This window comes from Sorex fumeus, unplaced genomic scaffold (assembly GCF_029834395.1).
Source record: "Sorex fumeus unplaced genomic scaffold, SorFum_2.1 ptg000014l, whole genome shotgun sequence".
Classification (NCBI taxonomy): Eukaryota; Metazoa; Chordata; class Mammalia; order Eulipotyphla; family Soricidae; genus Sorex; species Sorex fumeus.
Genome location: NW_026606071.1, coordinates 28,435,718 through 28,450,718, shown reverse-complemented (window position 1 = coordinate 28,450,718; position 15,001 = coordinate 28,435,718).

The following is a 15,001-nucleotide window of genomic DNA, read 5'->3' as shown; positions in this document are numbered from 1 at the left end:
AAAACTCATTATGTGTCCAGCCCATCTGATTTTTGATGCCTTGGCAAATGAGACAGTGTCCCTGATTCTTGAGCTTAAAATTCTTGATTTTAAGATATACCTTAAAAATGAGACCTAGAACTTAGACCTAAATGTTTCAATAATTAGGATTCCAGGGTTTAACAAATCCCTAAAATAATGCAGAGAACTGTGTGTAGAAGAGCAAAAGTATATACTATGTTATTGATCTAAAAACCTTTTCAAAAGCTTCTGTGTGCCTAGTATCACAGTTTCAAAAAAGAATCTAAGGCAAGATCTAATTTTCTAAACTTAATCTTCTTTAAAAAAATAAAGAAAACCTATACAAATAAATTAGGGTAAAGGTGAGGAAGTGACATGAGTAAGGATCAGAAACTAAAATACTCTTTAAAGGGAATTTATTGTAAGAATGAGATCTGCATGGATGGCTAGTGCCTTGTGCATCTCAATCAGTAAAGGAACTGAGATATTCTTTCTTGCTCTCTAGCTCTCTCTTCTACCATGAAATATAAGTAAAACACAACTCTGCTCACTATCTCAATCTCAATTTATGTATCACCTTTCCACTCTGAACCTTATGATATTTAGATATCAGAATATCTAGGTTTATATTGCTTTGATGATGATGCTAGAATTCATTAAGCTTCTATGTCTCCAAGCTTAACAAATATAATTTACTTACTGTCTCTCTAAAGTTTATCAATTCCTTCTAAGAATGTAATTCAGTGCTGGCTTCACATTTAGTAAGTTTTCCTTGTTCTAATCGCCAGGTGAAAGCAAAATAAAAGAAAATGTCAATTACTTTCAGAAAGAGTGTTCTGTATTTTTAGCTTGAATTTAAAACTCATGTGTGGTTAAAGAGATGGTTGCGTCACTTGGTATGTTTGGCCACCTGGCATTCTCCTTCAATAAGGACAATTCAGTACTTCAGGGGATGGCTCCATGGTGTAAATTAGCAGTGTTTTTCCATGTGCCCATTTCAACATCATATATCTCATGGCCCAAACCAATCAGCTAAGCTTTAACTTTAACTTTAACTGTTAGGGCTTTAGTCTACAAGAAAAATTGAATATTTTTTGTAGATTACTACAACAGTCTTATGTACATATTCGCTAAACACAACTACATCCAAGTTCTGTCATTATATGGGACCACCAAAGCTACAAAGAAAAAATGTCTTCCTTAGAGCCCACAGGGAAAGTAAAGTCCATTACAATAGAAAAAATTAAAAGGTGATTTATACAGGGTTCTACATGTAGCATGATTGATGCCCAGAACAAAGCATTTATTAAAAGACCTCCCTCAATCTGAAAACTTATTTTTAGTAATATTCACTTTTTATTTTATTTTTGGTTCAGAGGCAATAACCTATGGTGCTCAAGTCCTTTCCTGACTGGCTCTGTGCTGAGGGCTCACCACGGGAGCTGCTCATGGATATTATAGTGTGTCAGGGAACAAACCACCATCAGCCATCTGCAAGATGAGAGCCTTGACTACAGTATTATCTTTCTGACCCAGTAATAAACTTTACTTAGCTGTTTAATAAAAAATAAATCACTTAATAAACACTACAAAATATATTGAAGTTAATTTAGAGCTCCTGATGTATTTGTAATGAGTCAGGTATTTTGACTTTGCATTGAGCATAGTTCTTGTCTTCAGTATACATGGTGGTACATTTCTTCATTCAGTAATTGATTTGAGATAAACTGAAAACAGTAGATTATAAAGTGTAAAAGAAAACAAGGTTACTTCAAATCTGTCATTCTGGAATTTTTACTTGTGCTTCACTTTTAAACAACAAAATAGTGTGGCTAGCATTAACACTTAAAAGTCAACTAAAACTCTGCAGCATATCCTCTATAACATATCTATAGCACATATGTGTACCAGAGTCGGTATTTCTTGAGCCAATGGTCGTTACATACATGTTATTAAAATTCTAAAGTAACATAGAGTAAGTGTTTATAACTTAGACCAAGAAAATATTTTTTAGGAAGGGGTACTTTATCACTGACTCTTTTTAGCCCACGGTGATAATAAAAAGTACATTGCACTTTAGTCTGTGTTATTAATGTTTTTAGAGTCTCAAAGGACAATGCTCCCAGGCAGACTGCACCTCATCATCCTCATGCCCTGTCTTGTTATTCAGTGTCAGAGAGCAAGTCCTGCCAGTAAAGTGAAAGAACACTTTAATGCCAGAATTATTTGGGACATAAAACACTACTGGCCAAGGAAAAGAAACTTTTTGACTTACTGGCTTAAGACATTATTGGGGCTCCTGAGAACTGTGCTATTGTGAAAGGCTGAGGGATAATGTCAAGATCACCTCATGTTATGTCTCTCAGTTCTGTCTCTTCTGGAGTACAATTTTTTCAGAGGTGACAATGTCTTCCAATAACCTCAGGCCCTTCTCCTCCTCAACTCTGAAAAAAAATCCATCAGAATGAATATTTTTTTTGGCCATTACAGTCTGTCCCTGGCCAGGTCATAAGCTCATAGTGAATCTATCATTGAGGTCAAAGATACACAATAACTGGATGAGTTTTATGGTCAATAGTGGAGCCAAAAGTCAGTTAAGTAAAGTACAAATCAGAATGAGAGAAGAACCCACACTACAATTATGTGAGGGAACAGGAGAATCATCTGGGAAAAAATACTTTAAAAAAATAAAATGTATATAAAAATACACACTTAGAAAGTCTGTTGGTTTTGAATAGTGTTTGTATCTACCTGTGCCAATATTTATGTTTAAAATACCAAAACATACTTCCCAATATGTAGCAAATATTTAGACAATGATATATATGATGTATATAATGATATGCACATATCACCAAATATATATATATACACACAAAAAATTTATTTGTAAAAAACACCTAGCATGTACTAGGTTATTGTGGTTAATCCTTATTTTGAGTGACTAAGATTTTAGACATATCCCATTCATGTTTTTCTTTACAATAGAGTTGAGATTGTTTAATTGTTGTGGTAATTTGGCTAAATTTTTTAAATGATTTTGCCAATCATTTGCCTTTATACCAATCTGCATGTTACTGTTGAAGGTGTTTTTAAGATACAATTAACATTAAAATTAATAGAATCCACGTAAAGCAGATCAGTCGTCATAATGTGGGTGGACATCAACAAATTCCTTGAAAAGCTTAAAATACAGAGGTCCACTGAAGAAAAGAGTTGTGCTCCAAGATAAGTTTGGACTCAAAATGTCAACTGAACTCTTGCCAGAATTTCCAGTCTGCTGGAATGCCCTGGGAATATCAGACCTATCAGTCTCACCAAGTTGAGTTGTATAAGTTGTATGAGTCAATCCCTTAAAATATCTCTTTCTCTCTCTCTCTCCCTCTGAATATATAGATGATATATAGATAGATAATAGACAGTAGGTAATAGATAATAGCTATCTATTTAAATTATATAGCCAAGTATTAGATAGATAAAGATATCTCTCTATTCTCTCTCTCTCTATATATATATATATATAAATATATCTATATATATATATCAGTGTATCACTGTCATCCCATTGTTCATTGATTTGCTCGAGCAGGCGCCGGTAACTTCTCCATTCATCCTAGCCCTGAGATTTTTAGCAGCCTCTCCTTAGTTGTCCTTCCCAATAGTGCCATAATGGAGGCTCTTTCAGGATTAAGGAAATGAGACCCATTATTGTTACTGTTTTTGGCATATAGAATACACCATGAGGACCTTGCCAGGCTCTGAGGTGCAGTCTGTATACTCTCGGTAGTTTGCCGGGCTCTTTGAGAGGGGTGGAGAATGTATATAAGAGAACACAAGCAAGTTGTTAAAACCAAACATTATATATATATATATATATATATATATATATATATATATATATATATCACTGACAGTGCAATGTAGCATTAGAAACATGGATAAACAATGAGATTGCCTATTGCTCCAAATTTGTATTGTGCTCCTAAATTAAGAAAATAAGTAGATTGGCTCATAGTACAAATTTCTAGTTCCATCACCATGTAAATGGTCTGCAAGTTCTTATATCTCCAGTGAAAGAAACACAAATTTTCTGCAGGTGTAGGACTAAGGTTGCAATTAACTAAATCTCATTCTGGATATGGCTGAATTGCAGCACAAATGTAATTCCCAGTCTTACAAGTTGTCAGTTATGAACATGAGATAAGTAAAAGGTGATAAATGGAATTTTAAAATATAGTGTGTGGAAATATAGAATATTCTTTTTAAAATGGATATTAACCAACACCTAAGTTCTACTGATGCTTCTTTGCTAATAGAAACATTTATTTAACCTCTATCTGAAGAATTCAATCCTACTATATCCTTCATAAATTCCCTCGCTGATAAATTACATTATAGTACACTATATATCCAAATTAAGACTGATTCCTATCACTTATCTTTGCTTCTAGATCTAAATTAGTCTCTAGTCTCAACAGACTTAAAAAATTTATGCACAAATTTTACTTAGAAAAAGTGGAGTTATGCTTACAAAATATTCCAATTCTCTTTCTGATTTATACAAATAGAAATCTGGGAAATATGTGTTGAAATGGATTCTAATGATGTGGGTTAGGAAGGGGAGGAATGAAAAAAATGGATCATAACAAGGTCATTGGTGGGGCCTACTAGAAAACTAGTCTAAATTTAATGTTGCAATTTGAAGAAAGGTATACAAAGGGGCTTTAAAAATTTGGTTGACTCTAAAATGAGCCAAAATACTACATACACTTGTGGCCACGCAAGATTATATGATTCTCATAACCAGCTCTAGAAACAAAGAATTTCACAATACCTTTTCAGCAGTTCTGATGGGGGGGGGGGATTCTAAACAATAAAGGTGCATCTTTTGTCAAAATTGTGAATGTAATCAATGTATAAAAGACTTAAGTGGAAATCATCTGCCTCACGGGCATTGGGAGGGGTGGGAGGAGGTGTGTATTGGGGTTCTTGGTGGTAGAAAATGAGTACTGGTGAAGGGAGAGGTGTTTGATCATTGTAGGACCGAGACTTAACCCTGAAAGCTTAGTAACTTTTCCCACAGTGATTCAATAAATAAATATAAGAAGAAAAATAAATAAATAAAATTATGAAAAAAAAGTAAGGTGGAGTTCATGCCCAGTTCAATCCGCTAATCAGTGGCTGAATAAGTAGCAGTACACCTACATAAAAAATACTACAAACACTAAATAAGGTGATATTTGAAAACTGCCTTTGTGAAGGGAAAGATCTAAAGACTTAGAGACACTTGAATGTTAGAGAGAAGATTTATTATTTAAGACCTGTTCACCTAACCTGAAAGAGTCCAGAACACCATCCTTCACATGACTATGAGAAATAAATTTGTGAGAGGAATTATATCAAACTTGAAGGGTCTTTCTCTCCTCTGTAGGTCAGAAATTATAGTGGGAACTACAGCCACTGAAACACAAATGCAGCAGAAATAATTGGACCTTAACATTAGTTGCCCTAATGGACAGCAGAGTCATAGCAATAAAAGAATAGTTTAACAGAGACATATAGCTTAGATAATTGGTTATGTTATTCCTATTTTACTAAATATATGAGCGGTCAACTAAACTCTTTCTATAAATGGAAGTGTCCTGGGTAAGTGAATAATAGTTTAGCCTAAAATACCAAAAGAGATAGTTCTTCAATAAATTATTTTATTTTTGACATCAGACTACTAAAGGAATTTATGCTCTGAGATGTTTTATACTAAATCAGGAAACTCAAAGAATTTAAGAAACTTAACCAATCTCATCATTAAAGAATTATGTATGGTATTAAATGGTATCTTTAAATAATTTATTTCTTTATTTAAAAGAAAAAGTATGATTTAAAATACTGTTAATTATTTAGGTATTAGGGAGATATGTGCCTCAGAGAAGGTGTTTGGGAGAGTTTCTGTTTTTTTAATTTCCTGGAAAAGCTTGAGGAGAACTGGCAAAAGATCTTCTTTAAATGTTTGGAAGAATTCACTAGTGAACCTGTCTGGGTCTGGGCTTTTGTTTTTGGGAAGACTTTTGATTACTGTTTCAATTTCCTTGATAGGAGTGGGTCTATTCAGGTATCCCAAGTCTTCCTGGTTCAATCTTGGGAGATTATTGGAATCCTGGAATTTATCCATTTTTTCTAGGTTCTCATGTTTTGTGACATACAGACTCTCAAAGTAGTCTCTGATGATCTTTTGAATTTCATTGGTTTTTGTTGTATTGTCACTTTATTCATTTCTGATTTGGTTTATTAGGGTTCTCTCTCTTTCTTTCTTTGTGAGTCTTGTTAGTGGTTTATCAATCTTATTTATTTTCTCAAAGAACCAGCTCTTGGCTTCATTGACCTTTCAGATAGTTTTTTTTTGTTTCCGTGTCATTAATTTCTGCTCTAAGTTTTATTATATTTTTCCTTTGGCCAATTTTGGGTTCTTTTTGTTGGTATTTTTCTAAGATCTTGAGCTGTGTGATGAGGTTATCTAAGTAGGCCCTTTCTTTTTTCCTTAGGAATGCTGAATCCGAATGGCTAAAAGGCACATGAGAAAATGCTCTACATCACCAATCATCAAGGCGATGCAGATCAAAACAACAATGAGATATCATCTCACACCACAGAGACTGGCCCACATCCAAAAGAACAAAAGCAACTAGTATTGGCGTGGATGTGGCGAGAAAGGGACTCTCCTTCACTGCTGGTGAGAATGTTGACTGGTTCAGCCCTTTTGGAGAACAGTATGGACAATTCTCAAAAAATTAGAAATTGAGCTCCCATTTGACCCAGCAATACCACTCGTGGGAATATATCCCAGAGAGGTAAAAAGGGCAGTCTAAATGACATCTGCACTTCTCTGTTCATTGCTGCACAATTCACAATAGCTAAAATCTCGAAAAAAACCTAGTGCCCAAGAACAGATGGTTCTCTGGTTAAAGAAACTTTGGTACATCTACACAATGGAGTACTATGCAGCTGTTAGAAAAGATGAAGTCCTGAAATTTACATACAAGTACTGCATGGAAAGTATCATGCTAAGTGAAATGAGTCAGAAAGAGAGGGACAGACATAGAAAGAATTGTGTTCATCTCTGGAATATAAAATAACAAAATGGGAGACTAACACCCAAGAATAACCAAGATAAGTACCAGGAGGTTCACTCCATGGCTTGGAGGCTAGCCGCACATGCTGGGGGAGAAGGCAGTTCAGATGGAGAGGGAAGCACCAAGTAAAGGGTGTTGGGAGGATCCTCCCAGGATGAGAGATGCATGCTAAAAATAGACTATAGACCGAACATGATTGCCACTCAATGCCGCTTTTGCAAATCACAGCACTCAAAAGGAGAGAGAACAAAAGGGAATGCCCTGCCACAGGGTGGGGTGGGATGGAGGGGTGGGGGGTGGGAGGGATGCTGGGAGCATTGGGGGTGGGGTATGGACACTGGTGGAGAAATGGGTACTCAATCATTATATAACTGAAACCCAAGCACAAAAATTTGTAAGTCTACAACTGTACCTTACAGTGTTTCACTAATAAAAATTAAAAATAATAAAATAAAATACTGTTAATGATAGGCTTTCATGTATACTATGCTCCAACACCACATATTTCACCACAGTTTCTGCTATGATTTTAACTTTAATCTCAAAACACTTTAGATACATAAGTATTTAACTCTAGCTTCAATCATTTTGGTTGTGTTAACACGTGTTCAAGAGATATTTGTTTAAATATGTGCAAGAAGAATTAAAAATTAGTGTAAGAAATGTTTTAGAATTTAATTAATATTATAGTTATAATATATTATGCATTATATTCTGATAGTCACTAATTAAAAACAGCATTTTAAATTATGGAAAAATGGAGTATAGAAGAATACTCCATTTTCCAAGAAAGAATTATAGAAGAATACAAAGAAGTACAGAAAGAAGTATAGAAGTGTGATAATACAGAACTTTAATATTAATGTTCTGTGCATTGTAGAAATTCAAGTAATGGCTAAGAATACCTTTTTCTCTAGCTAAATTATAATAAATCCCGTGATTAAATCACATTTTTTAACAAAGATGCCTTTTTTGTGCTGTAGTTCTTTTACAATGAGACTTTGAAATTTTATGGAAAAACAGCAGGACTGTACTACTGTACAAGAAGGGAGATGTCCATGACATTGGCAACTATTGCCCAATCTGCCTATTGTCTGTCATCTACAAGTTGTTCACTCGAGTCATCCTGAATAGGATTTGCAGAACACTAGATGAAGGATAACCATGCAAGCAAGCTGGGTTCCGCAAAGGATTCAGCATCATAGACCATATCCACACGATAACCAAGCTCATCGAGGTTTCTCGGGAGTTCAAGATGCCGCTCTGTCTAATGTTCATTGATTTAAAGAAGGCCTTTGATTCTGTTGAGATGGAAGTGGTCATCAAAGCCTTAGTCAATCAGGGCATTCAAACTCAATACATCAGGAACCTCCGTGAGCTGTATTACAGATTCACTACCAGGATCTCACCATTCTACAAAGAAGTAATCGTTGATGTCAAGAGAGGAGTTCGGCAGGGTGATACCATTTCACCAAAATTCTTCAGTGCCACCCTCGAGAACATCATGAGACAACTGGAATGGGAAGGAATGGGAGTGAAGATAGATGGTCGGCAACTACACCACCTCCGCTTTGCTGAAGATATTGTTTTAATAACACCAAACATTAGCCAAGCAGCACAAATGCTGGCCAACTTCGAACGTGAGTGTGGAAAGTTCGGACTACAGCTGAGTCTTACGAAGACAATGTTTATGAGAAACAGCCTCATTCCTGATGCTCCATTCACTCTCAATGGAACGACCATTTTCAAATGCAGCAGTTATGTGTACCTAGGTCGAAAAGTCAACATGACAAATGACCTGGCACCCGAGCTGCACAGGAGGAAAAGAGTGGCTTGGAACGCCTTCAAGACCGTCGAAGAAATAGCTAAGAGGACGAAGAACCTCCACCTCCGGGCACATCTCTTTGATTCCACTGTTGTTCCTGCATTAACATACGCCTCAGAGATCTGGGCCCTACGCAAACAGGATGAGAATGCTATTCGGGTCTCCCAAAGAGGAATTGAAAGAGCTATGCTTGGAATATCATGTTTCACTCAAATGTGAGAAAGAACCCAGAATTCTGACCTCCATCGATGATCAAGATTCAGGGATGTTGTCTCTTTTGCAAGGCATCAAAAATCAGATGGGCTAGTCAAGTAATGAGATTTAGAGATGACCTCTGAACTAGAGCCATTACCGACTGGATTCCATGGGATGTCAAAAGACTGCGTGGCCGCCTACCTACCAGATGGTCAGACTTCTTCATCAAGACTATGAATTATCTGTTTGAGGCTCTTCGTGTTCCTAGAATGAACAGACGCCATTGGGCTACACTAGCATGCAACAGGGACAAATGGAGACGTTGCTGGTGCCCGCTCAAGCAAATTGACGAATAACGGGAAGTCAAGTGATCAGTGATCAAGTGATCTTTTACAATCAACTGCTTTTGCATTTGATTTGAAGAATAAAAATGACCAAGTTCTCACTTCAAAGTTTAAGATCAGATTTCCCAATACCATTTGTCCACTTCATGTAATTAGCTCTTTTGTGGAAAATTAATTAAGCATATATATGGAAGTTTGTCTTTTGGTATTCTTTTCTAACTCATTTGTCAGAGAATCTATCCTTGTTCCGGTAACATTTTGTTTGAATACTATAGCTTTATATTATAGTTTCAAGTTAGCTAATAAAATACCTCCCATTTTCTTATTCTCGGTGTAACTTTGGCTATTCAGGATGTTTCATGAAATTATACAAACATTGTTAAGTGTTCAAAGTCCTTGAATAATTTTATCAAGGTTTGGATTTGGGTTGCACCAAACATTTGTAGTCACTTAGATATGATGTTTAATTTGACAACATTAATTCTGCCATTTCAAGATCATAAAATAATTTTCTAGTTACCTAGGTCTTCTTCTAATTCTTTCTTAAGTATATTATAGTTTTTATAGTACCAGATACTTCAAATCTCTTGTTAAGTTTATTCCTATAAATCCAACACTTGATGTTTGTTGGATTATAGTGCTAAGCATTTTAAGAAGTAACATTTGTTTGTCATTGCTCCTCCCACAGGGAGCTTAGGTTTGTTGAGTGACACCCATCACAGTGCTCCCAAGGCAAATCCAATTCCATCTGGCACTCCTAATTATCTATGTTTACCTTTAACCTCTCCTTTGTACTTTTCTTCTCCTATCTGTTAATCACAAATATCCTCAAATCAGACTCTGTAACCTGCAGGTCAAATCTACAGAAGGCTCTGAATTTTGTATATGTAAGTGAAATATTCCTTTTGTCTTTCCTTTAAGTCCTTTACAAAGATTAATTTAGAGCAATTTCCTTTTTATATAGACTACAGGAATAGTCTATATATTCCCCCAGCACAGTTAATGCTATTCTTTTGTAACTTGGAAGTTAACTGACTATGAATAAATTTACTCCTGAGCATCCATCATATTTACTTGACTTAAGTTTCAGTTGCCCTTAGTTCTGAGCTCCCTCAAAAGAGGGGTCTCAACAGGGATCTTGGATGGACCCACGGCAAGTCATAAGCTACCCTGGCACTGAAAAGGGACAGACTGAGCACCATAAGAAGTAAAATAAACCAAGAGCACAGTCACAGAACAAACTCTGTCATGACCCAAAAAGAAGCAACTGAATAAGAACCCTACTGAGGTTAGGAAAGACTAACCTGGCCTGAGGATTGTAGTCTGGGATATATAGCGAGATGTCCCCAGAAAGAACCACCCTTTAAACTTATATATCTCTTACTGTGTTCATACAAAATGACTAGAAATATTAGTAAGCAGTAAATTTAGTGATTGTTTAAAAGGATCACTAGCTAAGGAAAGGGGTGAACAATATGCGCTTAGATGGAATCTAGCCCTTGTGTAGAGTGCTGAGCCCTTAGATAAGATTCATTTTTGTTGGTTGGTTTTCTTATTTCCAAATTGATTTAGATAACTTTCTAATGAAAATTTTCAGTCAAAAAATTTGTGATGTCAACACCCAAAAGGAGAGAGAGAACAGTGAGGAATGCCCTGCCACAGAGGCAGGGTGGGATGGGGGGGATGGGGGGGTGGGAGGGATACTGGGATCCGTGGTGGTGGGAAATGGGCACTGGTGGAGGGATGGGTATTTGATCATTGTATAATTGAAACCCAAGCACAAAAATGTGTAAGTCTGCAACTCTACCTCATGATGTCTCACTATTAAAAAATTTTTTATAAAAAAATAATAAAACTGGTTGCCTCAAAAGATAAAAAAAAAGTGATGTTTCCATTTTTTTAACCAAGTACAAAAATATATCTTAAATTCTAATCCCAGTTGATCTTTGTTTTTAATTTTAATGAATCACCATGTGATACAGTTACAGACTTACAAGCGTTTGTGTTTATGTTTCAATCAAACAATGTTAGAGTACCCATCCCTCCACCACTGCCCTTTTTCCACAACCAATGTTCCACCAATGTTCCACCAGTGTCCCTCCCACCACCCCTACTCCTTCCGATTCCCTGCCTCTGTGGCAGACACATTTCCTCTTATTCTCTTTTTTTGGGGGGTGTTATGGTTTGCAATATAGGTTCTAAGCAGCCATCATGTTTGATCCATAGTCTACTTTCACCACCTATCTACCATCCCAAGTGATCCATCCAACCATCATTTACTTAGTGTTCTCTTCTCCATTCCACCTGCCTTTCCCCCCAGTACATGAGATCAGCTTCTAAGCTTTCGAGCAATCCTTCTGGCCCTTATCTCTACTATCCTTAGGAGTTATTCTGCTATTATGTTACTTTATATTTCAAAAATGATTGCAATTATTCTATGTCTGTCCCTCCTTTTCTGACTCATTTCACTTAGCATGATACTCTCCATGTTGATCCACTTATATGCAAATTTCATGGTTTTATCTTTTTTATCAGCTGCATAGTATTCCATTGTGTTGATATATCAAAGTTTCTTTAACCAGTTATCTGTTCTCAGGCATTCAGGTTTTTTCCAGATTCTGGCTATTGTAAATAGTGCTGCAATAAACATGCAAGTGTGACTGTCATTTCTACTGTATTTTTTAGCATCTTTGGAATATATTCCCAGAAGTGATATTGCTAGGTGTAATGGGAGCTTAATTTCTCTTTTTTTGAGAAACATATTGTTCAGGGTCTTGACGAAGAAGTCTGATCATCTCGTAGGTGGGAGGCCAGTTGACCTTTTGACATCTCATGGAATTCAATCAGTAATGGCTCTATTCCAGCGGTCATCTCCAATCGCATTACATGTCCAGTCCATCTGATTTTTGATGCCTTGGCAAATGAGACAGCATCCCTGATCTTTGGTCGTCAATGGAGGTCAGAATTCCAGATTCTTTCTCTCACTTGAGTGAAGCGTGATACTCGAAGCATAGCCCTTTCGATTCCTCTTTGGGAGACCCAAATGGTGTTCTCATCCTGTTTTCATAGGGCCCAGGTCTCTGAGGTGTTTGTTAATGCAGAAAAAACAGTGGAGTCAAAGACACGTGCCAAGAGCCGGAGGTTCTTCGTCATCTTAGCTATTTCTTTGATGTTCTTGAAAGCTTTCCAAGCTGCTCTCTTCCTCCTGCACAACTCAGGAGGTACCTAGGTTGAGAAGTCAACCTAGGTACACATAACTGTTGCATTCTGAGATGTTCGTTTTGTTGAGAGTGAGTGGAACATCAGGAACAAGACCGTTTCTCATAAACATTGTCTTTGTGAGATTCAGCTGTAGTCCCACCTTTCCACACTCATGGTTGAAGTCAGCCAGCATTTGTGCCACTTGTCTAATGTTTGATGTTATTAGAACAATGTCATCAGCGAAGTGGAGGTGATGTAGTTGCCGACCTTCTGTCTTCACTCCCATTCCTTCCCATTCCAGTCGTCGCATGACGTTCTCGAGGGTGGCACTGAAGAGTTTCAGTGAAATGGTATCACCCTGTCAAGCCCCTCTCTTGAAATGGATGATCACTTCCTTGTTGAATGATGAGATCCTGGTAGTGAATCTGTAAGAAAGGTCATGAAGGATCCTGATGTATTGAGTTTGAATGTCTTGTTTGGCTAGGGCTTTGATGACCACTTCCGTCTCAACAGAATCAAAGTCCTTCTTTAAATCAATGAACATTAGAGCAGCATCTTGAACTCCCGAGAAACCTCAATGAGCTTGGTTATCATGTGTATATGGTCGGTGGTGCTGAATCCTTTTTGGAAACTGGCTTGCTTGCATGGTTGTCCTTCATCTAGTGTTCTGCCAATTCTATCCTGGATGACTTGTGTGAACAGCTTGTAGACACAGACAACAGGCAGATTGGGAGATAGTTGCCAATGTTGTGGATATCTCGCTTCCTATACAGTAATACAGTCCTTCCAGTTTTCCATTGGGATGGAACCTTTTATTCAGACAGGTAGTACACGAAGAGCCGAGCCAGTGTACTGATGAGAACTGATGGCAGATGCTTTAGGTGTTCAGGTCTGACCTTGTCTGGGCCAGGTGCTGTTTGCTTCTTTACCGATGAAATGACATGTCGGATATTGAAAGGGAGAATGTTGTGAACGACATATCTATCCTGCAGAATTTGGTATGTGGGCAGGTGGATGTGGCTATCAAAGAGATCTGAGTAGAAGTCATGGATAATCTTCTCCATTGCCCTTCTGGAAGATGTGATAGATCCATCAGGACATCAGAGGGAAGTCATCTTGGTCTTGTAGTTGGCAAAGGCCAGGCAGGTGTTGCTAATGCTTTTCCCGACTTCTGCTGCATCTGCCAGCACTGCTGCTCTTTCTCTCTTTGAGGTCTTACTTTATCGCTTCTCTGCATTGCTTTGCAAGCTCAGTCATTTGTTTGAAGTTGCCTGAAGCTTGCATTAAGCCATGTTGGTGAATGAGCTTTAGATTTTTCAAGGACAGGTGTCTTTTTGTGGCTATCTCCCTCTCAGCATTCTTTGTACAGTCTTCCACTACCTCCACTACCCAGCTGCTGCCACGCTCCAGGCCATTTTCCGGATGCTCTGGCCAAGACTCACATAGAAGTGAAGCCCCACAGAACCAGGTAAGTGGAACTCTGTGACCTTGAACTCCAGGCTCAATGGGACCCGGGAACAAAGATCCTTTGCCTGCTCCCACCAATATCCGGTGACCCAGGATTTAAACCCAGAATGCCCACCCTACACTGCCCTGCCTGCTTTGACCAATCTCCAGCAACCCAGGGATTACACCCAGAAGCCCCAATCTATCAGTACCAGATAAATACCTCATCAGCAGACCTCCACTACCTCCACTACCCAACTGCTGCCGCACTCCAGGCTGCTTTCCCGACCATGGCCACACAACACATCATAAGACACTTAATACCCATCTTCCAAGATTACCGCACCATATTTGATGAGGTTCAAATATCTTTTGAACCATGGGAACACCTTCAAGGGCAATTAGAGGCCACCCTAAAAGCCTTTATCCTTCTCTCAGAGCCTGGCAAGCTACTGAGAGTATCCTGCCCTCACGGCAGAGCCTGGCAAGCTACCTGTGGTGTATTCAATATGCCAAAACCAGTAAATACAATGGGTCTCTTTCCCTTGACCCTGAAAAAGCCACCAATAGGGCAGCATTAAGAAGAATGAGGAAGAGAGGCTGATAAAATATCAAGTCAGAACTAGGCTGCCAAAATGAAGAAGGACAAAAATGACTGTCCATTCTCAATCATAACTCAGAAAATCAAGTACCTTGGAATCAACTTAACCATGGAGGTAAAGGAACTGGACAAAGAAAAGTACAAAACACAACTTCAAGAAATAAAATAGAACAAGAGGAAATGGAAACACATTTCCTGCTCATGGATTGGGAGAATTAGCATTGTTAAAATGGAAATACTCCCCAAAGCACTATACAAATTC